The 26,222-nt window shown below is 37.1% G+C and overlaps 1 long non-coding RNA gene across 1 annotated transcript; it reads right to left on the bottom strand.

Annotated features, from left to right (window-relative positions):
• Window positions 1-23,236, bottom strand: LOC117099408. Its single transcript, XR_004443802.1, has 4 exons — window positions 23,187-23,236; window positions 21,419-21,489; window positions 12,218-12,458; window positions 1-248 (listed from the first exon to the last, which is right to left on the bottom strand). It is a non-coding gene; the product is annotated as an uncharacterized LOC117099408 (long non-coding RNA).
• Between the last annotated feature and the right edge of the window lie 2,986 nt (window positions 23,237-26,222).

Raw genomic sequence — 26,222 nt, 5'->3', positions numbered from 1 at the left:
TATAAAATTTCAAGCAACAAGGACACTGCCAGCATGATGGCCCCATAACAATTGGCAAAGCTGGCTCATTCTGTCCTGTTGCCCAGCCCAAGGTAATATGATGCTGAATTCTCGAAGATGGCTGCTCATTTGCTCATCAATCAAGTCCATGTTCTAACTAATCTTTGGGAGTAAAGGATAAAGAAAAGCATGCCTGGTTCCAATAGTCAAATTTCCCTGAAGTTGCGCACTTAGTCACATGTCCGAACCTAGATGTAAAAGATGCCAATAAATGTTAACATTATCTCAAGTTAAAATTTGGAGTTTCTGTTACTAAGTAAAAATTAAAACATGGACATTTCTATATATAATTTGTTCTCCTTGTCACCGAAACCCATCATTTATTCCTTTTTTCTGGAAACATAAAAATTAGTTATTTGTTATAGTTATAACAAAGTAGTATCTCCCAATTCCTCTAAACAGTCAGAATTTTTCTATTTGTATGTTTAATCATTAGATAACATTTTAATAGTCAAATTTAATTCTCCCATGGAAGTTTGAAAGTTTTCCTTAGATACAGAAAAGAATTTCTGGAGATCTTAAAATGTACTTTGAGAGTACAATAGGATTTCAGTCAATTAACTATGTCTGCTCGTATTCTTAGTATTGTCTTCCACAATTCAAATTTACAGCTGTAATCTATTGGTGTGATTAGCTAAAGCATCCGAATTTCATGTATTCTTTCAGTAAAGTCAAATTGTTTAATGTAATTAGGTTGTTATTCCTTTGTAGGACACTGCATATTAAAAAAAAAAGAAAAGTCTCATTTTTATTCTATATGCCCCTATGTAGAATTGAGAAAATAAGGCTATTTCTCTGTGTTGTGAATAACTTCTAAAAATTGTATCAATGAAAGAAATAGTGTAACTTAAAATTAAACTTATGTAGTATTTACCAATATTGAAATGCATGATCAAATTCTAATGAATAGAACGTTGGATGATTTCCAAGGCTAGGTCATAACAGGGAACATTGTCTAGTAGGCTTTCCCTCTCTCCCAGGCATGAACCTTCGGAGCCCTGAGCTGCCATGTAAGAAGTCTAGCTAGCAATGCCATCATGCTGGAGAGATGATGAGGGAAAACTACATAGAGAGTGAGACATTCAAGAAGCCCTAGTTGTGGAGTACAGCAGTTCTATGGAGGCTTGACATAACCATCTACTTTTCCAGAAACCCACATTGTCTAAGATGAGATAGTATGTGCCAAAGTTTATTGAATTCGTTGATTCACTACCTATTTCTGCTAATTCACTTGATTAACATCTATTCAATAATGATCTGTAATCTATTCCTGGGAAATTTGAAATGTGAGGTGAAAAACTAAAGACCTGAAGGACACAGGCAGTATATTTATTTTTTCTTTAAAAATAAAAGTATTTCATTCATGGGTTGGGCGCGGTGGCGCACACCTGTAATCTCAGCACTTTGGGAGGCTGAGATGGGAGGATGGCTTAAGGCCAGGAGTTCGAGACCAGCCTGGTCAACATAGTGAGACTCTATCTGAATTTAAAAGACATTAAAAATTAAAAAAGAGAAGTATTTCATTCAATGATCAATACTTTGTGGCTTTGTGACTTGTACTTACAACAAAGTCCTACTCTCATCTGAAAGAGAAGGAAATATGACATCTTTATTAGAGGAGGCAAAAATCCAGTGAAAATAATATAGTTTCAAAACCCTTTCATGTATACCATCATGTGTTACTTAATAATGGGGATACATTCTGGGAAATGAGTCATTAGGCAACTTTGTCATTGTGTGAACATCATAGAGTGTACTCATGCAAATCTGGATGGTACAACCTAATACCAACCTATACTATAAGGTGTAGCCTATTGCTCCCAGGCTTTAAACTTATACAGCGTGTTACTGTATTGAGTACTGTAGGCAACTATGCCACAATGGTATTTGTGTATCTAAACATAGAAAATTACAATAAAAATATAGTATTATAATTGTATGGAACCACCATCCTATAGGTAGTCTGTCTTTGACCAAAACATTCTTATGCAGCACATGACTGTATTATTTTATCCAAACTCCACAGCAGTCCTCTAAGGATTAAAAGAAGGTTTTCTTTACACTCTGGAGATGAAAAACCTGAGATTCAAAAAGGCTAAGTGGGTCCTTGTTCAAATACCATTTCCTTTAAGACCATCATAACTAGGTTAAATCTCTCTTTCATGAGTATTTATAACACCATGTGTCTTTCCATTGCAGTGCTTAAAATATTTATAATTTACATTATGTGACTTAAACATTAAACTTGTCTTTTCCGCAAGATCATACACTTTACTGGAGCAGGGGCTGAGTCTTCTTTTGCTCACTCTTGTATATCTAGTTTGTTGTAGGTATTAAGTAATATTTTATGAATTAAGTCATACTCGCCAATTGATAAAATAATACCCTAAAAGTGCCAAACCATTGATGTGAGTCTGAACCTCCAGATCTCTAGCTCTTCAAAAGGTTTGAAAGGACCTTATTTCAGGGCTGTCTGTGGTAAAAGGTCACGGAATCTCACAAGACTTTTTAAAATGCCTTCCTGCTGAACTAGAATTCAGATTTTTAAATTCAGTCACCAGATGGAGCAAGATAATCACAAACAAATCATAAACGTGGTGACATGTTTCAAAGAAAGTGTTTTCATTTATTCATTTACTCAATTATTTATGCATTTTTAACAAATACATTTCAGTACCTCCTAAAATGACATTAGGTGCTATAGAGAATAAAATGAAATTCATGTACTCAGGATCTTTATAATCAGTTTTAAGTGACCATAGAATTATATGTCATTTTTTGAAATGAAAGATGACAACAGATGATTAAGTTCCAAACGCATTGTGCAGGGAATTCATCTATTAGGCATTCATTGAAAACCGAAGTGGTTAGATATAGTTTCATGGAAAAAGACATGCAGAAGCAGGATAAGTCACACACTTACTGTGGAAACTGCAGGCATGATTGGGGCAACTAATTAGTGTGTGGTAATGCAGTTAGGAGAGGGAATGTGATGACAATAATGAATAAGCAAGCAAAAGCAAGATCATGAAGGCCCTTATGTTCTCATCATCCTGAAGTCTATTGGAAGCTATGGCATAATTTTCCTGTTGGCAAGTCATATGGAAATAATGCAGATTGTCTAGTAGATATCTATAGATGCCTAGTTCATTGTATGAAGTAATATTTTATGAATGAATTAATTCATACTCTTCATTTGATGAAATAATACCCTAGAATGGGATAGGGCAGGGTGAAAATTGCTTACAGAAGGCAAAGAGATGAGCTATGAGTATTATAAACAATATAGATACAAGATATCAGAACATAGAAGCTACAGTTCTTGTTTATTTAGTGAATACTGTGAGGTGAAGAAGAATGAGTAAGACACAGAAATATAATGTGAGTCCTAGAATTCTTATTCAGAGGTTAGGAAGAAGATGGTGCCATTTACTAAGGAAGAAAAAAAGAACTGTAGATTATACAAATTTGTGGGACAGAATAAATCATTCAGCTCAAGTACATATAAGTTAAGGTGTTAGTGCAAGATGCAATCATAGATATTCATCAGACAGTTGAAATTTAAAGATAAAATAGAGAACGTATAAATAGAAGGCACAAAAAAGGATTGATATCAAATGGGACAAAAAGGGAAAAGATACATCATTGAAAGTCAACAGCACATCAGAGGTATTTTGTGACAAAAATTTAAATTAAGTCACACAGGATCAATACATAGTATGAGAACAGAAAGATGAGGAGGGAATCATGGAGAAAACTAACAGGGCTTGAACAGAACTAGAGGAGACTGAGAAGAATTGGCCCAGATACATGACAATAAACTAGTGAGGGTAATGACCCCAAAACGAAGGAAGGACAGAATGTGAAAGAGGAAAGAATCAACAGCATCGGGTGCTGATGCTGAACGTTCAAATAATGTAAGGACTGAAAGAAAAACATTGAATGTGGCAGCTAGGATATTACTGGTGACCATCATGAGGTCAGTTTCAGTTAGGTGGCAGAGGCAGAAGGCAGATTTCAGTAAGTTGAAGTGGAACTGGCAGGTGAGGAAACCAGTTCTTCAGTGAGAAGAGATTCCTTTTCAAAAAGCTTGGCTATAGAGACACTGAGATCTAGGCTAGTGAAGACTGTGTGGCAAAGCAAGGGTCTTTTATTTTAATGTGGAAGAACATAGAATGTATTTTTGGGGGGAATATAAACTGGTAGAAAGAAAATTATTGATTTCACAAGATTCCTAAAGAATTAGGAAGAGATGCGATCCAAATTTCGGGTAGAGCTACGTATTTCAAATAGAAGACTATAAAATTGAAGCAAAGTTGTTAAATATGACTCCTAATATCATAAATATCATAAATTTGTAGGTAGTAACAGAGGAAACACCTGCCTGATAATCTCAATACCATCAATAAAATTGAAGGCACAGCAGAAAGGATTTGTCAGTAAATTAAGCAAGAATGGGAGAAATGGGTCTGTAGAAAAGAAGCACAGCACAGTGGGGAGGGGGAGGAGGTATGAGCAGTGAGAGGGTAGATAGAACGAGGATCTTCTATTTTTGGTTTTGGTAGAGTTGATTCTGTCAATCAGAATGGAGGACACACAAGCATTAAATCTTGGAAGCTCTCTCTGGGCTAGATTTTAACCCTTGCTTATAGCTTGGGGAGAACCAGAGTAGCCCTAGGGGAAAGGCTTGGTTATCTAAGCCATGGGCATGAGGAAGCCTTAAGATAGCAAATGACAATTTGTCAAATTGCATGGATTTCCTTCATTACTTTAATAATTGATATGGTCATACCTGTATATACTGACGTAATATCAGCTGTTAATGTTGGCCAAGGATAACAAAGGAAATCAGGCCTGCAGATTTTGGTTATAAGTTGTTTTCTATGCCACTGGGCAAAGAGATATGGACACAATGGTGGGCAGGGTGGGCCTAGAATATAGATGTTAGTTTGTAGTACAGTGATTAATTTGAAATCTTTTCTCGAGATTCCCAAAGGACAGTGAAAAAGTTGTTTTATGACTCATCAAAGTTTATCTCTGGATGGAAGGATGTATTAGTCCATTCTCGCACTGCTATAAAGAAATGTCTGAGACTGGGTAATTTATAAAGAAAAGACGTTTAATTGGTTCATAGTTCTGCAGGATGTATGGGAAGCATTGCAGCTTCTGCTTGTGGGGAGGCATCAGGAAGCTTCCAACCATGGCACAAAGCAAAAGGGGAATGAGGAGCTTCACATGGCCGGAGCAGGAGAAAGCGGGGAAGGTGCCACACACTTTTAAATGACCAGATCTCAAGAGAATTCACTCACTAACCTGAGAACAGCGCCAGAGGGGAATCCACCCCCATGATCCAGTTACCTCCCACCAGGCCCCACCTCTAACACTGGGGATTACAACTCAATGTGAGATTCAGACAGGGATGCAGATCCAAACCATATCAAAGGGCTAGGTCAATAAAGTCATAGTTGTAATAGTAACTATGCCTAATAATGGTCAAGAGAAATAAACATTGCTTATCTACCCATCCTCAACAACCCATTCCCATAGTCACACCTTAAAGCTTGTCATTACCAATTACAGCATCAGCTCCAAGTATTTTTTATGTCTAGCATCCCATTCTGGAAAAATACTTCTTGACTTTTTAGCAAATTCCTTCTTATACTCCCACTCACAGATTATATTCAACACACTGACCCTACCATTTCTTCAGTGTCTACTCCCTCAATCTGTGTCTACCTTTCTTCTTACTCAGCTTAGATTTCATTCTATGGCCCAGCATTAAAATAACCACCGTGCAAATACACTCATTTCTTTTTACCCTCCTCTGCTCTGAAAGAACTTATATGGTAAAACCTATTAATCACAACCCTCTCCCTACTTCCTCTTTTACTTAAGTAGGTAAACCTACTGGGAGGAAAAAAAAACCACAATCTTGCTAATTTGTCACACTTTAAATACACAGTAGCAAATGCATAGCATATTTTTACAATTGCCAGACAAAGCTACACTTCTCTAATTCATTTACCCCCAACTCTACCATACTACTAACCATTTCACACATTCCCCTCTCTGCTCAATCATTTCAAGCCTCCTTCCCCTTCTCAATTTAAGCTTGTGTCATTACTTTTTCCTTCATTGGCAACTCAACATGAGTAGAGCAAACTACAGAGTCAAATTAGTCTTGAAAATGTCTTGAAAGTTAACACATTGGAGACTGACATACCGTCTCTTACATTTAATACAACTAGGCTTTCTTCTAGCATTGAAACTGTTTCTTTAGTTTAGTTACAGATACAGCCTGCATTCACAGTCCATGTTGTACCAAAAATATCTGTCTTTAAACATTGTATGTTCCACAGCAAGTGGTATATGGGAAGTGACTTCACCCGGGGAAAGAAAGAGTAGATTCTCCTGTCCCATCTCACTCTCACTCTAGGGCATAAACTCATTGAATAAAATGGTAGGATAAATATTTACCCTATATAAATTTATATTTCTATATATTTTTAGTCTCTTAGTTGTTTTTTTTTTTTTTTTTTTTTGAGACGGAGTCTCGCTCTGTCGCCCAGGCTGGAGTGCAGTGGCACAATCTTGGCTCACTGCAGCTCCACCTCCCAGGTTCACGGCATTCTCCTGCCTCAGCCTCCCAAGTGGCTGGGACTACAGGTACCCGCCAGAACGCCTGGCTAATTTTTTGTGTTTTTAGTAGAGACAGGATTTCACTGTGGTCTCGATCTCCTGACCTCATGATCCGCCCACCTCGGCCTCCCAAAGTTCTGGGATTACAGGTGTGAGCCACCACACCCGGCCCAGTCTCTTAGTTTTCTGATATATGACAGTCTGAGCTGCTGAGTGTGAAATTATTTTTTATTTTTTAATTAATTTATTTGTTTATTTATTTGTTTGTTTTTTACCACAGAGTCTCAGTCTGTCGCCCAGGTTGGAGTGCAGTTGTGCGATCTCAGCTCACTGGCTCACTGCAACTTCTGCCTCCCGGGTTCAAGTGATTCTTCTGCCTCAGTCCCTCTAGTAGCTGGGATTACAGGTGTGTGCCACCACGCCCAGCTAATTTTTGTACTTTTAGTAGTAACAAGGTTTCATCACGTTGGCCATGCTGGTCTCAAACTCCTGACCTCAGGTGATCCGCCCTCCTGGGCCTCCCAAAGTGCTGGGATTACAGGCGTGAGCCACCGTGCCTGGCCAAGTGTGAAATGTTAATACATATTATATAATAGATGTATTATGTGATCCCACTGTAAAACACGATGTGTTTCCTGCTTCTTATTAAATTTAATAGTCCATTTAAAATGCTTAGTACAGTGCCTGGCATACAGTAAACCATAAATGTTAGCTATTAGTAGCAGTCATTTTAGTACAAGTGTTAATATTCAAGAGTTGATGTTACAGCCAAGTAGAGAGGATATAGGCAATGAAGATAAATGGTGGCATAGCATAAGTGCTAAATAACTATTATAGGTGCTTAGAGCAGAGAGAGATCACCATCCGCTGCAACATCAATGATTAGATTTGAAATGTTGTGCATGAAAATACATGAGGTAACAAGAAAAAGAAAGCCAGCAGCTGTGAACCAACAGTTCAGATAAAATACGAGACAAAATTGGAGATAATTTCTAGACTAATTCCAGAAAGATAAACCACAAAATGAAAGGTTATATGCATACACTTTATGGTTTACAAGAAATGTTAAACACCTCTATGCAAATAAACTAGAAAATCTAGAAGAAATGGATAATTTCCTGGACACTTACACTCTTCCAAGACTAAACCAGGAAGAAGTTGAATCCCTGAATAGACCAATAGTAGGCTCTGAAATTGAAGCAATAATTAATAGCCTACCAACCAAAAAAAGTCCGGGACCAGATGGATTCACAGCTGAATTCTACCAGAGGTACAAGGAGGAGCTGGTACCATTCCTCCTGAAACTATTCCAATCAATTGAAAAAGAGGGAATCCTCCCTAACTCATTTTATGAGGCCAACATCATCCTGATACCAAAGCCTGGGAGAGACACAACAAAAAAAGAAAATTTTAGACCAATATCCCTGATGAACATCGATGCAAAAATCCTCAATAAAATACTGGCAAACCGGATGCAGCAGCACATCAAAAAGCTTATCCCCCATGATCAAGTGGGCTTCATCCCTGGGATGCACGGCTGGTTCAACATTCGCAAATCAATTAACGTAATCCAGCATATAAACAGAACCAAAGACAAGAACCACATGATTATCTCAATAGATGCAGAAAAGGCTTTTGACAAAATTCAACAGCCCTTCATGCTAAAAACGCTCAATAAATTCGGCATTGATGGAACGTACCTCAAAATAATAAGAGCTATTTATGACAAACCCACAGCTAATATCATACTGAATGGGCAAAAACTGGAAAAATTCCCTTTGAAAACTGGCACAAGACAGGGATGCCCTCTCACCACTCCTATTCAACATAGTGTTGGAAGTTCTGGCTAGGGCAATCAGGCAAGAGAAAGAAATCAAGGGTATTCAGTTAGGAAAAGAAGAAGTCAAATTGTCCCTGTTTGCAGATGACATGATTGTATATCCAGAAAACCCCATCGTCTCAGCCCAAAATCTCCTTAAGCTGATAAGCAACTTCAGCAAAGTCTCAGGATACAAAATTAATGTGCAAAAATCACAAGCATTCTTATACACCAGTAACAGACAAACAGAGAGCCAAATCAGGAATGAACTTCCATTCACAATTGCTTCAAAGAGAATAAAATACCTAGGAATCCAACTTACTAGGGATGTCAAGGACCTCTTCAAGGAGAACTACAAACCACTGCTCAGTGAAATAAAAGAGGACACTAACAAATGGAAGAACATACCATGCTCATGGATAGGAAGAATCCATATCGTGAAAATGGCCATACTGCCCAAGGTTATTTATAGATTCAATGCCATCCCCATCAAGCTACCAATGAGTTTCTTCACAGAATTGGAAAAAACGGCTTTAAAGTTCATATGGAACCAAAAAAGAGCCCGCATTGCCAAGACAATCCTAAGTCATAAGAACAAAGCTGGAGGCATCACGCTACCTGACTTCAAACTATACTACAAGGCTACAGTAACCAAAACAGCATGGTACTGGTACCAAAACAGAGATATAGACCAATGGAACAAAACAGAGTCCTCAGAAATAATACCACACATCTGCAGCCATCTGATCTTTGACAAACCTGAGAGAAACAAGAAATGGGAAAAGGATTCCCTATTTAATCAATGGTGCTGGGAAAATTGGCTAGCCATAAGTAGAAAGCTGAAACTGGATCCTTTCCTTACTCCTTATACGAAGATTAATTCAAGATGGATTAGAGACTTAAATGTTAGACCTAATACCATCAAAACCCTAGAAGAAAACCTAGGTAGTACCATTCAGGACATAGGCATGGGCAAGGACTTCATGTCTAAAACACCAAAAGCAACGGCAGCAAAAGCCAAAATTGACAAATGGGATCTCATTAAACTAAAGAGCTTCTGCACAGCAAAAGAAACTACCATCAGAGTGAACAGGCAACCTACAGAATGGGAGAAAATTTTTGCAATCTACTCATCTGACAAAGGGCTAATATCCAGAACCTACAAAGAACTCAAACAAATTTACAAGAAAAAAACAAACAACCCCATCAAAAAGTGGGCAAAGGATATGAACAGACATTTCTCAAAGGAAGACTTTCATACAGCCAACAGACACGTGAAAAAATGCTCATCATCACTTGCCATCAGAGAAATGCAAATCAAAACCACAATGAGATACCATCTCACACCAGTTAGAATGGCAATGATTAAAAAGTCAGGAAACAACAGGTGCTGGAGAGGATGTGGAGAAATAGGAACACTTTTACACTGTTAGTGGGATTGTAAACTAGTTCAACCATTATGGAAAACAGTATGGCAATTCCTCAAGGATCTAGAACTAGATGTACCATATGACCCAGCCATCCCACTACTGGGTATATGCCCAAAGGTTTATAAATCATGCTGCTATAAAGACACATGCACACGTATGTTTATTGTGGCACTATTCACAGTAGCAAAGACTTGGAATCAACCCAAATGTCCATCTGTGACAGACTGGATTAAGAAAATGTGGCACATATACACCATGGGATATTATGCAGCCATAAAAAAGGATGAGTTTGCGTCCTTTGTAGGGACATGGATGCAGCTGGAAACCATCATTCTTAGCAAACTATCACAAGAAGAGAAAACCAAACACCGCATGTTCTCACTCATAGGTGGGAACTGAACAATGAGATCACTTGGACTCGGGAAGGGGAACATCACACACTGGGGCCTATCATGGGGAGGGGGGAGGGGGGAGGGATTGCATTGGGAGTTATACCTGATATAAATGACGAATTGATGGGTGCTGACGAGTTGATGGGTGCAGCACACCAACATGGCACAAGTATACATATGTAACAAATCTGCACGTTATGCACATGTACCCTAGAACTTAAAGTATAATAAAAAAATAAATAAATAATAAATAAAATAAATAAATAAATGAAAAAAAAAAAGAAATGTTCCCCTTCATTATATAATTTAATTTTCATGAGACTCAGTTGATAGAAGGGTAGGTGTTTCTATTTTAATTTTACTAATGAAGAAACTGTCCCTTAGAGACTTGTTGACTTTCTTAGACTCCTTCTGCTCAGCAGTAGAACCTGAAGAAGAGCTACATAGTGGTTCTCTGACTCTAAGCCCAGCATTCTAGCCATTGTATTCTTCCTGTTTTGCCTGAGACAATAATTCAAGGAGAATACATGTGCTGTGATAGTAAGTGCCAGGCTTAATATATTGCTTAAAGTACTTTGTTGTGTTGACAAAGTCCATTTAAAAAGAATGAGGAAATCTTTAAAAGTTGTACAACCATCAATACTGTTTGTCCATTAACTAGACATGCTGGTATCATCTTAATTCAAATATTTGTAAGCAGAAAAGAGATGCTCATTTTCATTCACAATGCTTTCCGTACCCCATCTGGCACAAGCAATTTCCTTTTGTTTGCCTTTAAACTGTGTTATAAAGAAATTAATTTTACCCGGAGGGCTTTCACTATAAATCTCACAACTTTCATTCTGGTTAATTTCTCAATTTCATCATCGGTAACAAATTATTCTTGTGGAGGAAATTGTGCTTGTCAGTTTCTCTAGTTTAGCCCATCAGATTTTTTATTAGATCTTGCCATTAACAAAATTCTTTGTTTGCTTTCCAAAGTTGTCAACAGCTATTTTAATTATTTTATCATAAGGACACATTTTACATTGGTGTATATTTATTAATTGGAAAATTACCTTTTCAAATTAGTTTATAATGAGAATGATTATGTTTATTGTCACTTAGACAAGTGGTTGAATGAAAAAAGAATCAATTTAACTTAATGTTTGTGATTAATAACTAAAAATATAAATGTGTACCTCATAATTGTTTAACCATACTTCTTGTGGAGTTTTCTCTATGATTTTAATAAGTGATTAGAAAAGTCTGCTGATGCATAACCTCATATTCCTAAAGGTCGCTGGTCTTTGGGAGACAAAAGACAAAAAAATAGAATAATGCTATCACTATTATTAATTCTTTCTTGATTCACTACTGTAAGTTGGGCTAGACTTGTCATCAGTAATATAAAGGTTGACAAGATATAATTCCTGGCTTCAAAGAAGTCATAGTCTAAAAACGTCACGCTTTCAACAGCTACCAGTTTTTCACCATTTTTTGCATTATGCAGACTTCCAGGCTTTTTCACAAGAAATATAAATCCTATCAACTTTAGAAGAAAAATGCATAGTAAGAACAGTGAAATTCACAGAAGTTACTTACTAAAGGTTATGGAGCTACTAAGTAGTAGACTGAGGAATTGAACTTCTCTCTCTCTCTCTTTCTCTGTCTCTCTACCCCCCTCCCCGCCTCCCTCCCTCTCCCCTGCTGACACCCCCCCTTCACTCCTACTCCTCACCTTTCTTTCATTACCTTGGCATAAGAGCTATATAGTTAGCAGTTGTCGGACAACCATGCTATAAAAGGAGGAGAGAGTCACTGCCTCACTTTTCTTGGTCTCTGCCACTCAGAAAGACCTGACTTTGAATATTAGTCAAAGAAAACCCCATACTCACTGAGATCACTATTTCTCTCATATACATGGTCTTTCAAACATCCTAGAGGTGATGCTGTTCACAAATCATGAGGCATTGCTGAGGCATTTGGTCAGCACTTCCAGAAAGCATCATGATCTAAGTCTAGAGCCAAGGCTGGTCAAACTCCTATGGCAGTGTCTTCTGAGAAACCACACAGGGTATCATGTCCAATCTTTAGTTCAGATAAACAGGCATCTTTGACCTCTAACTCTGCTAAAACCTGAACCCAAAAGCAGGAATAAATGGAAGATTAAAAACAATGTCTGCCCTCAGAAATTCTAAGGAGAAACACATCATAAGCTCATTTTGATGAGGATTAAGAGCAAAATAGAAATTTATTCGGAGATAACATGTAAAAATTATTTTTCTTATTGAAAATGTCCAAAAAGTCAGCATTGTCAGATGTACAAGAATGCTCTGTCTGGGTTGATGTGGGATGATGGTGGCAGTATCACAGGAAAGATTGTAATATTTGAACATTTTTTAAAACAATTTATAAAAAGATTTATCAAAATAAAATTAGAGAGGTGTCTTTTAATAGTACATACTGAGGGAGATCAGATTTAAAGCCTGCTTTAGTTTAATCAGCTGCAAACTGTAATCCCCAGCAATTTACCTACTTCTCTTAGACTCAATTTCTTCATCTAAAAAGAAGTGGTAGTAATGACATCTGCTTTTCATGTGTGTCTGATATTTGAATGAGGTAATGAGGGTTAAGTGCTTAGCACATATTACTGAGAGGCAGAATGTACACATGTAAACAGAATTAGTATTTAAATTTGCAAAAACACATACAATTTACTTTTGGAGAGTCTGATATTCTGTAGGATACAGAATATGAGGCTGCTTTGACAATTATTGTAGATGAATATTTCGGTATTTATCTGTAGGAAAGGGAATAGAACATCAGAAGTGCCTGAAGTTTTATAATCCTATGATTGATGGAGTATCAGATATTGATACTTTTTGGTTTTTTATCATAAAGTTGTTCTGAATTCTTCAAGCTGGAATACCTCACATATGAAAGATAAAACTATGTTTACATAGCCTAGACCAGCATGCTCTTCTATCCTGAGTGGATTGTAGTTACTCTGAAATTGCTTGTGTCACTGTGTTAATGTGGGTTTCACAGCAGGGACCATAACTTCTAATTGTGAATTTGTAGCGCCTGACACAGAGCAGGTGCTCAATAAGTGCCTGTTGAAGGGAAATTGATAACTTCTATTCATTTAAATATTATACATTTTACTTTTTCAATATATACATTTAGGACCTCATTTTGATTCCTTATCACAACAAAATAAAAATTACTGAGGAAATCACACAGCTGGAGAAATTGAGGTAATTAGTGTCACTTTAAATTCATAAACACCATGATCACCGGCCTGTAGTAGGTATTCACTAGCACCCTGTAATCCTACTGTATTTCTCCAAGTAGCTTATTTTTCTGTTTTCTACTCAGCTGCTTTTTACTGTGTTTTATACACTGCCCCCCGACACCACCACCACCACCATTGTATTGGGATGATGTTGCCTCACAGTTCACAAATAAAGCAGAACCCATTGTTTTGGAGTTCTTCTTCCCATCACCAAATCAGCAAACCTATCTGACTCTGCACTCATCTCCTTCTGCCCTTTAAATTCAATGGAGTAGGCATCTCCCTCCCAACATTCAGCAAAGGTGATTCCTTTCCACATCCATGTCCTTTTGCCATTCACCTTTTGAAGGGCTTTGCTGCCTGATTATTCTACCTCTCTGATGCATCACCAATCCCTCCATCTACACTAAATTATTCCCACTAGCATGCAACTGCTGTTTACCATAGTCCATCTGGGAGCAATGTTTCCTGCCTTCCTCTTTCTCTGTTCCCTTTCTGGACCAAACTTCTTACAAGAGTTGCCACATCATGCTGTCTACACTCCTCCTAGCTGTTCACTCTTCAAATTCATTGCAGTTTCTCTTCCACCCTCACCATCTCTAAGTAACTGTTCTAGTTAAAGTCTCCAATGACCCCCATGTTTTCTGCTCTCACTGAACTCTCAACAGTTTACCATTCCTTCATGAAATACTCTTCTTTCTTGCCATCTACAATACCACTTTATTTTAACCGTCCTCCTTTCTGCATACTCCTTTAAAATAAATTCTGAATATGAGCACTTATTACCATCCCCACTGCTGCTTCCCTACTTCAAAACATAATCATTTCTTTTCAAAATTTTTGCAATTGGCTTCTAACTAGTATTACTACTCTACTCATTATCCTTACCTGTTAACAATCTTTTCCTTACTCATCAGCATTAAAAATCCTCATAGCTTTCTGCCTCACTCAATTAAAAATCCAGAATGATTACCAGGACCCATAAGGCTATATCCAACCTGGCCTCTGGTTACCTGTCTGACATTGTTACTTTTTACCATATTCTCCATTCCTTGGGCTCCAGACTTACTAGTCTCGTTGCTGTTCCTGCAGGTTCCAGAAACCTTCCCATAAGGGCATTTATATCTCCTGTTTCTCAGACGAGAACATTCTTTGCCTGGATATCGGTAGGCTTATTTCTTTCAGTTCTTTGTTCAAATATCACCTTATGACAAAAGACTTTTCTCCTTACCCCAAAATATTTTTCTTTCACAGCTTTTATAAAAATATGCCATGATATATATGCATTGTTTATTGTCATTCCCTATACTAGCATATAAGCTCCAGGAGAGTGGAGACTTGGTCTGTTTTCTTTACTGCTGATTCCTCAGCTCTTGGAACAGTCTGATACTTAGTAATTATTTATTAAGTAAATGGTAAATTGAATTTTTTGTTTACTTGCATACTTTTACTGGGTTATAAACCCCACAACAGCCTATCAAAAAACTATATAGCTAATTAAATTATCACAGAGGCTACTGAAAATTCTCAATATACTTACTTGGTACTTCCACTCAATTTTCTTAACAGAACTAAACTCAATATGTCAAAACTAAATTCGTTATTCTGCCCATCAGACTATGTCTTCCTGACATTACTATTTCCATTAATGCAGGGTGATCCTCTCAGTCATACAAATTTAGATATTTAAGCCTCTTTTTACCTTTTATGCTTCTCCTTTATTGCTGTATTTGCATCAACAGATGCCAAATTTTTAATTATTACTTCTGTAAGGACACTTTGCCTCTTTGTTTCCATTCCCACTGCCACACACTAGTTTAGACTTTTTGGCTTGAATCTGTCTTAATCATCTCTAATTCTTCTCCTGGTCTTCACTTCTGCATGTTTTTGATCATGTTATTAACTAATTAATCACTCTAAATCATAACTGTCATACTCAAATCCTTAATTGTCTATCCATTACCAGTTCAGCTGCAGGGAGCATATAATTTATTATCCAAATGGGTACTTTTTCAGAATAAAAAGGACACTATTATTCATTACACTGGGACAACACATGTGAACTGGAATTGTCCAAGCAAACCAAAAAGCATGGTCATTTTAACTTCCACAAGGACTGTTGATTGCTTACTCAACAATCATTCCTCCCTTCTTTCTGAAAAAAGGAGGATTTACTCCTCCTAAAAATGATTTAGTGATATAAATTGAATTTTCTTAGCCAACATGGACATTGCATTCCTTTTGTCAGCAACTGATTTAGGAAGGAGCCCATAATCTAATTCTAGCCTCTGAAAAGTGAGAAGTAGTTTGTTTCGGGAAAAGAGGTTCCTGAAAAAAGATTATGGATACATTTCTTATCCTTATTCTGGCTGACGTCTTGTCTGCATGTAATCCCTGAAGCTTCAGTAACCAGTTCGTGATCATGAGGTGAACTAGCGGAAGACAAAGCTGACATCCTAGCCTATCTGAGAGAAAAATGAAGATAACTTGGCTCTTTAATTATATTACTGAAATACTGAATTAACCAAAACTGTGGGTAACTTGCGTCTAAACGCAGGATATTCTTCTGCTAGTGTGAGATATTTTCCTTATTGTTTAAATGAATTAAAGTGGAGTTTTCATTACTTGCTGCAGAAAGCATTCCATTTGATGCAAGCTAAACATCTGTCTGCCTCTTTCTTACTCTCACTCTCTCTCTCTCTCTTTCTGGCTTTCAGTATTCTTTACCTGCAGCTTCTTCTTCCTTCTTATCTAAAACCTGTTTCAGTACACTCTACTTTTTAGGGGAAAACCAGAATCTATTTTTAATATACTTTAATTTTTATAACATCTTTATACAAGTTGCCCCTCATTTCAGAAATACTTTCTGTTCATTTTCTGAAAGCTAAAACCCTTCAGACCTACCCATCTCAGATATTATCTCCTCATGAAAGTTTACTGATTCTTGAAATGAATCTTATCCTTGTGTCTTTTAAACCTATATTGCAATAAATTCACATTTATCTCATTACACTGATTTAACCACATCCTACAGTTTTATGCACAATGCTAAATCTTCTACCTATTTATACTCTTCTCGGTATGCTTTAAATATCTGACATAGAATTTTGCATATTGAGTAAACAGTTATTAAAATTGATATTTTGAAAACATTTCACAATGTGCAGTTATTAGTGAGTTAAGTAGTAATACTGTTTGCTATAATTTGCAAGGTGCCACACTAAGAAAAGTATGTCCCTGTCCTCAACTTAGTATTTTAAAACATAGAAGAGGGAAAAAATAAGTATCTAATAATTAACATATTTTTGGTTGGCAAATAGATGCTACAAATAATACATCTTTTACATGCATCTGCCCTAGGTAACTAGTTTGCCAAAGTGATTTTATTGTCAGTGCATTTCTACAATATATATTGAACACTTTGAAGAGATCAATGGAAGCTTGCCATATAGGATGCCAAATTCAAAACTTCATTCTTTACTGAATTAAAAAGAATAGAGGGGAAAGACAGAAATATGATCAGTTTATGGTTATACTACTTACTCAGATGAAATGCCTCTGCGCTAGCATGTTAATATTTCAATCAGACTTGAAAATCTATTCTTCTTCCAGTTCGTTTATTTTAAATAACTGAATTTACCAAGAGAGACAAAGGCAGAGAGAGTCAGGAAAGGACTTACATTGATGGAGTGGTTAATATATGTCCAGGCACCATACTAAGAACTTTATATATGTCATCTTATTTTATCCTTAGTATAATCCCCCAATGTAGATATTTTTATCTCCAGTTTACTAACAAGAAATCAGATGCACGGAATAGTGTCCACCAATGTAGTTAGCAAACGACAGAGCCAAGATGTGAACCCACATAATCGATTAAATAAACCCAGGTCACCTTCACCATATATGTAAATATCTTAATATTTTTGCTTAAAGGTCAAAAGCTATGTTTAGTAATAGAGAATTTTCAGGATGTAAATTAAGGAATTCACAACTTAGTAGATGAGGCAAATGCTTGTGAATAATAAAATATAAAGAAAAATTCAATAAAACCATAAAGAGTTCAGAAATGAAATACTACAATGTCTGAATTTAGATTTGGGCTATGAATAGGTTATGTACAAAGTGAGTGCAGAAAGCACAAGCAAGAGAGTGCAGAGAAGGAGACAGGGAAAGGCAAGATACCAATAAACAGTGCATTAATAAATAGAAACGTCCAGGGGCAACTGATGCTTAATTCTGCTAGGAGCCTCTGAGGAGTTATGTGGAATGCACTTTAAAATTGCTGCACCTGGGGATTGAGAAGCTGAGATATTTATCTATTCACTTACATCTTTCATTGTTTGAGGGTTATCTCTGGGGTCTGTTATATCCTCAGCACATCAGGGCTTCCCTGCACTACAAGCACTGCACTGGGGAAAGTCCTCAGGCAGAGGAGCAGAGACAAAAGCCCTTGCGCTGAAAAATTCTCAGACCACACATACACATGCATGACACCTGTCCACGGCTCAGAAGGGAAACAGGATGAGCAACAACACAGTTGGCTTTGCATGGGAATATAAGGGAGTTTAAGGAGTGTTGAGGGAATCAGGGCAGGAATCACAGAGGAGATAACATTTGGGTGGGTACAAGTGAATTCAACAAGGTTTGGCAACAGGTAAGGAATAACAGGTAAGGCAGGAAGTGGAATTGAGTTTTGCTCAATTTCAGCCCACCTTGACCACCCAATTTAAAATGGCAACACTTTCTTCCCACCGTCCCTCACCACAATTCTTTTTTTTTTTTTTTTTGGAGACAGAGTCTCGCTCTGTCGCTTAGGCTGGAGTGCAGTGGTGCGATCTTGGCTCACTGAAACCTCCATCTCCCAGGTTCTAGCGATTCTCGTACCTCAGCCTCGGGAGTAGGTAGAACTGCAGGCACACACATCATGCCTGGATAATTTTTGTACTTTTAGTAGAGACGGGGTTTTGCCATGTTGGCCAGGCTGGTCTCAAACTCCTGACCTCAAGTGATCTGCCTGCCTCAGCCTCCCAAAGTGCTGGGATTACAGGCATGAGCCACCACACCCAACCCCTCACCACAATTTGATCCCCCTACTTACATCATCTACTTGTTTTCCATTGCAAATTTTGTTCACTGATATATCCTAAGTACCTAGAAGAGTGTCAGACACTTCAAATTTGTTTGATAAACATTTGTTGAACAAAATAATGAACTTGAGCATTAAGCTCTTCAGTTAGTAGATGGCTGTCTATAAGTATAATGAAGATGAAGAATCTAAAAAGAGAAGGAAGCATGAGAAAGAAAATGAATGAATGCAGTTTGGTGCCCAGTTGAATCCACTGGATCCCTATGAGATATCAGTCATGTTTCTGCACACTGGAAAAGAAAGAAGGGCAAGGAATCTATGCTTTGTTGGCACTTTGTTTTTTCTGTTTAACTTTATATTCAGCATCATGCATTTGGTACATTTTCAAGGATCTTTTTTCTCAGTAAATCATCTATGTTTATAGTATTAATATACCCTGGAGGACACAATAATCTCACATTTTTCTGGCATCATCTATCCTCAAGGGCCTCTAAGCTTTTGTGCTGAAAAGTTATTTTTCTTATGGTTTTGCATTTACTTCTTTAAACTGAGAGCATCTGTCATAGGAGCTGATTCTGCTTGGCAGCTCCCACTCACTCAATAGTGCCCTTAACATCACTACCAGACTCAGAAATCTGCTTTCTTTGTGTCTTATTTTTCTGAGCTAAACTGTCACATGATTCTCCTCTGATCATATATGCTGGGTGGAACTATGAGATACAAAGTCTTCAAAAGTGGACTCTGTGCTTCGACTTTGTGTCATAGGCAGTCTTAAAAGCAATATTATCCTGTAGCTAGTATTGGCACTTATGCTAGTTCTTGGAAGATCAGACATACATTAGAAACGCTCATGTGATAGCCAATGACTGTTTCTGATACTTAGGTTTACATCTGCTTCTACCCAATAAGATGAAATTCGCTCATATAGATTACAATAATTTGGAAATTTTCTTAATTATGTTGATGTTTACCTTTGTACTAATGATAAAGAAATGGTTTGTTAGGCAAATTAATAGAGCAAAACCATTGTGAACAGTATGCTTAAAGTTTGTAACTAATTCAAAGAAGAAATTACTTTCAGGCAATCTCAAGTAATTTAAAAGCATTATTTGCATATAAACACATGGGATGATAGGTTAATTACAACTGTTTTTATATATTCATTGAACCTATTTCCCAAAAGCATTCTCTTAAACCACATTTTCATATTATCTAGTTTCCTTGAAAGTAAAACAAGGATGGGCTTTTTAACTTTTAAGTTGAGAGGTACATGTGCAGGCTTGTTACATAGGTAAACTTGTGTCATGGGAGTTTGTTGTATAGATTATTTTGCCATCCAGGTATTAAACCTGGTAGATTTGTCACTAATTCTGCTTCCACCCAATGAATGAGGTTTGCCAGCAGTGTGTTCATCAGTCATGAAGCAATATCATCAGATCACAAAGTCAAAAGCCCAATTAAAAGTCTCAACATTTAAAAATTCCAGATTTTATAGAGTTGTTTAAAAAAAAAAGAAAAAAAAAAAAAAACGAGTGAGCACTGAAGGAATATTATTTTAGCCAGGCATTGCAGTCCTTTCATGGGCTACAGTGCATTGAGAGGGAGCCATCCCCATGTTCTAGACTTGGACAAAGCAAGGCTCTGAAGGGACCCCATGCTCTTAGGTGGTAGAGGGCCAAGCATATAAAAAATTGGCACTTTTTGATGAATATCTCCAAGTGTCTCATTTTCTGATCACTGATGTTTACATTGCTTATTTCACATTGCAAACTCTAGCATCTTTTTATCCTAATAATAAATGTTAAAATGTACCTGTTTTGAATACTCAGTGACTCTGTTTCTTCTCCAATTACGATTCTGCCTCTACTTCAGCCAGGAGTCCTCCATATTGTTTGAAGGAAGAACTTGAAAAACATCTTTAGTGTTTTTCCTAGTAATCAATGTGTTGCTCTTAGTTTTTGTTAACTTTATGGCTAAAACTACATATAGCATGACCCTTTGATACACAGATTCCGTGAATGAGCTTGCTACTAAGAACAGTTATTTAGCCTGTAATCCCAGCACTCTGGGAGGCCGAGACGGGCGGATCACGAGGTCAGGAGATCGAGACCATCCTGGCTAACACGGTGAAACCCCGTCTCTACTAAAAATACAAAAAAAACTAGCCGGGAGAGGTGGCGGGCGCCTGTAGTCCCAGCTACTGGGGAGGCTGAGGCAGGAGAATGGTGTAAACCCAGGAGGCGGAGCTTGCAGTGAGCTGAGATCCGGCCACTGCACTCCAGCCCGGGCGACAGAGCGAGACTTCGCCTCAAAAAAAAAAAAAAGAACAGTTATTTATATCAATTTTTCTTTCTTTACAAACCCAATACTGATGGAAAATTGCAAGACATAGTGAAAACAATTATTGACTGGTACATTGGGATAGAATTAGAGAAATGGAAATTGGTTAGGCTTGTATAGGGCTGATCAGCATGTGCTATACAATGAGCAAGGCAATTCAGCTGTTTATGCTTGGCATAACTCAATTTTGTGTTGTTACCCCCACCTTTAAACAGCCCAGAGACTTTCTGGTTCTGTTTCTCCAGAAACATTTCTTGTCTTCTCCAGGGATGTGGGTGGAGATTGGGTACCTGAAATATGGGAGTTTGGTTGACAACCTGGAGTAATAACTTCTCTTCATATAGATTTTCAAACCACTTTATTTTCACTTACCTCATTGACTTTATCCTGTTCGATCTTTTATGGTATCTGATGTTTCTAATTCTTCGGGCCTTTCCAAGATGCTATGGAGGAAAAAAAAAAAAGCTGCTTGCATTTTACAGTATCTCTCTCTACAAGCCCTTAGATTTAAATTTCTTCATTCTGATAAATCAGATACTATTGTGCCACCCATTTCCACGTCCTAATATTTTAGTTTAAAGCTGTGGACATCTAGAGTATGTGTCTAGAGTATGTGTTTAGAGTATGTGTCTTGTTCTTCTTGTTTGTGTGTGATTCTCCCTAGAAAAGGGAATTGAAACCTGAAGCTGAGCTTTGTTTTTTAATAATACCTGAAGTTAATGAAAATAGGAATGAGGAGAATGCCATTCCAGGAAGGAAGAGCAATATGGTTTTAATAGTTAGTAAAAGTATATGTGTGATAGACAGAATAACATCTCACCCAAAGATACCAATATTCCTAATCCCCAGAACCTGTGAATATATTACTTTATATGGCAAAAGGGACTTTACAGATATGATCAAACTGAGGATCTTCAGATAGTAACATTATCCTTCATTAGCCAGGTAGGCATGATGTAATCGCAAGAGTCATTATAATGGGAAAAGGGAGGCAGGAGGGGTATTAGAGAAAGAAAGGACCAGAGGCAGAGGGCAGAGAGGAGCAAGACTCCTTGCCATACTGCTGGCTTTAAAGATGAAGGAATGGCTCTCAAGTCAAGGAATACAGGGGTCTTCTAGAAACTGGAAAAGTCAAGGAACTGAATTCTCCTCTACAGCTTCCAGAAGCAATGCAACCCTGACAAACCATTAATAACTTCTGACCACCAGAATTGTACGAGAATAAGTATTTGTTGTTTTGAGCTCCTAAGTTTGTGGTAATTCTTCACAGAAATAATAGGAAATTAAGGTACTATATAGAGAGAATATAGGGGGAAAGGGTGAATAAATAATGAAGTGAAAGACAGTGAAGGGTCTGGTATGCCAAGTTAAGGAATGTAAATTTTATCCTGAGTGACAGTAATGACCATTTCAAGATTTTAAGCAGAAGGATTTTACAGTTAGTTGTTTTTTTCATTTGTTCATTTTTACTTTATGACAACCACTCTCACAATAATTTGGATGGCAGATAAGTTGGAAGGGCCAAAACCAGAAGTTAGTAAATCAGTTGAGAGACTATCTATAATCTAGTCAAGAAATGCTATGTTCACAGGAAGATACAGAAGACCCGAACAGAATGATAACAAGTAATGATATTGAATCAGTAATAAAAAGTCTGCCAACAAAATCTAGGATTCCATGGCTTTACTGATGAATTCTACCAAACTTTTAAAGAAGAACTAACATCAATTCTTCTCAACATATTCCAAGCAATTAAAGAGAATGGAATTTTTCACAATTCATTTTACAAAGCCGGCATTACTCTGATACCAAAACCAGAGAATGACACAACAGGAATAATGACAACAATTACAGGTCAATATGTCTGATGAACAGAGTTGCAAAACTCTTCAATAAAATACTAGGAAACTGAATCCAACAACACACCAAAAAGATTACGTTACATGATAAAGTGGGACTTATCCCAGGAATGAAAAAATGGTTCAACATATTCAAATCAATAAATGTGATATACCACATCTCACAGAATGAAAAAACAAAACCATAAGATCACTCAATAGATACAGTAAATGCATTTGATAAAACTTAACATATCTTCATGATTAAAAACTCCCAGCAATTAAGTATAGAAGGAACATACCTCCACACAATAAAGGTCATATATGACAGACCCATAGCAAACATCCTGCTAACTGGGGAAAAGATAAAAGCCTTTCCTCTAAAAACTGGAACAAGACAAGTATGCTCACTTTCACTACTCTTATTCAACATATACTATAAGTTCTAGCCAGCGTGATTAGGCAAGAGAAAGCAATGAAGGGTATCCAAACTGGAAAAGAGGAAGTCAAACCATCCCTCTTCACAGATGACACAATTTTATATATAGAAAAACCTAAAGATTTCACCAGAAAACTCTTAGAACTGATGAAGGAATTTAGTAAAATTTCAGGATACAAAATTAACATACAAAAACCAATAGTGGTCCTGTGCACTAATAATTAACTAACTGAAAAAGAAATTTAAAAAGCAATCTCATTTACAATAGCTACAAAAAATACCTAATCAAGGAGGTAAAAAATCTCTACAAAGAAAACTATAAAACACTGATTTAAAAATTGAAGAGAACACAAAAAAATGAAAAGACATCTCATGTTTATGAGAGCTCATGTTTATGTTATTAATTTTTTTTTTTTGAGATGAAGTCTTGCTCTGTCGCCAGGCTGGAGTGCAGCAGCACGATCTCAGCTCATTGAAACCTCTGCCTCCCGGGTTCAAGTGATTCCCCTGCCTCAGCCTCCCAAGTAGCTGGAACTACAGGTGACTTTCACCACTCCCAGCTAATTTTTTTGTATTTTAGTATAGAGGGGGTTTCACCATTTTGGCCAGAATGGTCTCAATCTCCTGACCTCGTGATCGGCCCGCCTTGGCATCCCAAAGTGCTGGGATTATAGGCATGAGCCACCGTGCCTGGATGTGAATTAATATTTTTTAAATGACCACACTAGCCAAAGCAATCTAAATATTCAGTGCAATCACTGTAAAAATACCAGTGATATTCTTCACAGAAATAGAAAGAAAAATCCTAAAATTTGCATGTAACCACAAAGACCATGAATAGTCAAAGAAATTATGAGCAAAAAATACAAAGGTGGAGACGTCACAGTATCTGATTCCAAAATTATTATATATAATAATAATATATAACTTTATTACATTAAGTTATCATAGCTTTAAAAAACTCATAGGCCAATGCAACAGAATACAGAACCCAGAAATAAATTTATGTATTTAAATCTAACTCATTTTAGACAAAGGTGCCAAGTGCAAACATTGGGGAAAAGACACCCTCTTTAATAAATGGTGCTGGGAAAACTGAATATCCATATGAAGAAGAATGTTTCTAGACCCTTATGTCTCACCATAATTAAACAATGAACTCAAAGTGGATTAAAGATTTAAGCATAATACCCCAAATTATAAAATTAATAAAAGAAAACATAGAGGAAATCCTTCTGGACATTGATCTAGGAAAAAATTTTATCACTAAGACTTGAAAAGAAAAAACAATAAAAACTAAAAGACAAATGGGACTATATTAAATGTAAAAGCTTCTTTACAGCAAAGGAAACAACCAACAGAGTGAAGAGACAACTGGTAAATGGAAGAAAATATTTGCAAACTATTCATATGACAAGGGACTAATATCCAGAATATACAGGAAACTTGAACAACTTAACAGAAAAAAAACTGCACAATTTTTTATTACAAAATGGGCAAAGTATCTGAATAGACATTTCTCAAAAGAAGACATATAAATGGCTAACAAGTGTATGAAAAAATGCTCAACATCACTAATCATCAGGGAAATGCAAATCAAAATGACAATGAGATATAATCTCACCCCAGCTAAAATTTTTATTATCCAAAAGACAAAAAAATAAATTAAAAATGCCGGAGAAGCTTCAGAGAAAAGGGAACTCTTATACATTGTTGGTGGAAATGTAAACTAGTACATCCATTATGGAAAACAGTATGAAGGTTTCTCATAAAACTAAAAATAGAACTACCATATGACCCAGCAATTCCACTAGGTATTCATCCAAAGGAAAGGAGATCAGTATATCAAAGAGGCACCTACATCCTCATGTTTATTGCAGCACTATTCACAGTAACCAAGATTTGGAGTCAACCTAAATGTCTATCTAAACAGATGGCAATGTGGTATATATACACAATTAAATACTATCCAACCATTAAAAAGAATGAAATCTTGTCATTTGTGGCAACATGAATGAGACTGGAGGGCATTATCTTAAATGAAATGCCAGGCACAGAAAAATAAATACCACATGTTCTCACTCATATGTGGGAACTAAAAACAAAACAAATACTTGAAGTCTTAGAAGTAGAGAACAGAATTGTGGTTATTAGAGGCAGGGAAAGGGGAGGGGAGGCGAGGATAGGGAGAGGTTGGTCAAAGATTCAAAGCTACAGCTAAATGGAAGGAATAAGTTTTGATGATCTGTAGGACAGTAAACATTGTTAACAATTTAGTGTATATTTTCAAAAAGCTAGAAGAGATTTTTGTATGTTTCTAACACAAAAAATAATTAATGTCCAAGGTAATGAATGTGCTTATTACCCTGATTTGATCATTGCTCATTGTATACACACATCAAAATATCACTCTGTATCCCATAAATATGTACAATTATTTTATGTCAAATAAAAATAAAAGGAAAAAATAAGGGCGGAGCAAGATGGCCAAATAGGAACAGATTCAGTCTCCAACTCCCAGCGCAAGCGACACAGAAGACCGGTGATTTCTGCATTTTCAACTGAGGTACTGGGGTCGTCTCACTAGGGAGTGCCGGACAATCGGTGCTGGTCAGCTGCTGCAGCCTGACCAGCGAGAGCTGAAGCAGGGGGAGGCATCGCCTCACCTGGAAGCGCAAGGGGGAAGGAAATCCGTTTTCCTAGACAAGGGAACTGAGACACACAACACCTGGAAAATCGGGTAACTCCCACCCCAATACTGCGCTTTAAGGAAACAGGCACACCAGGAGAATATATCCCACACCTGGCCGGGAGAGTCCCAAGCCCACGGAGCCTCCCTCACTGCTAACACAGCAGTCTGCAGCGATCTATCCGATCTATCCGCAAGGCAGCAGCGAGG

This window comes from Trachypithecus francoisi, unplaced genomic scaffold, assembly GCF_009764315.1.
Source record: "Trachypithecus francoisi isolate TF-2019V2 unplaced genomic scaffold, Tfra_2.0 Lachesis_group16, whole genome shotgun sequence".
Taxonomy (NCBI): Eukaryota; Metazoa; Chordata; class Mammalia; order Primates; family Cercopithecidae; genus Trachypithecus; species Trachypithecus francoisi.
The sequence above is the reverse complement of the archived record's forward strand: the minus strand, read 5'-3'. Positions and strand labels throughout refer to the sequence as shown.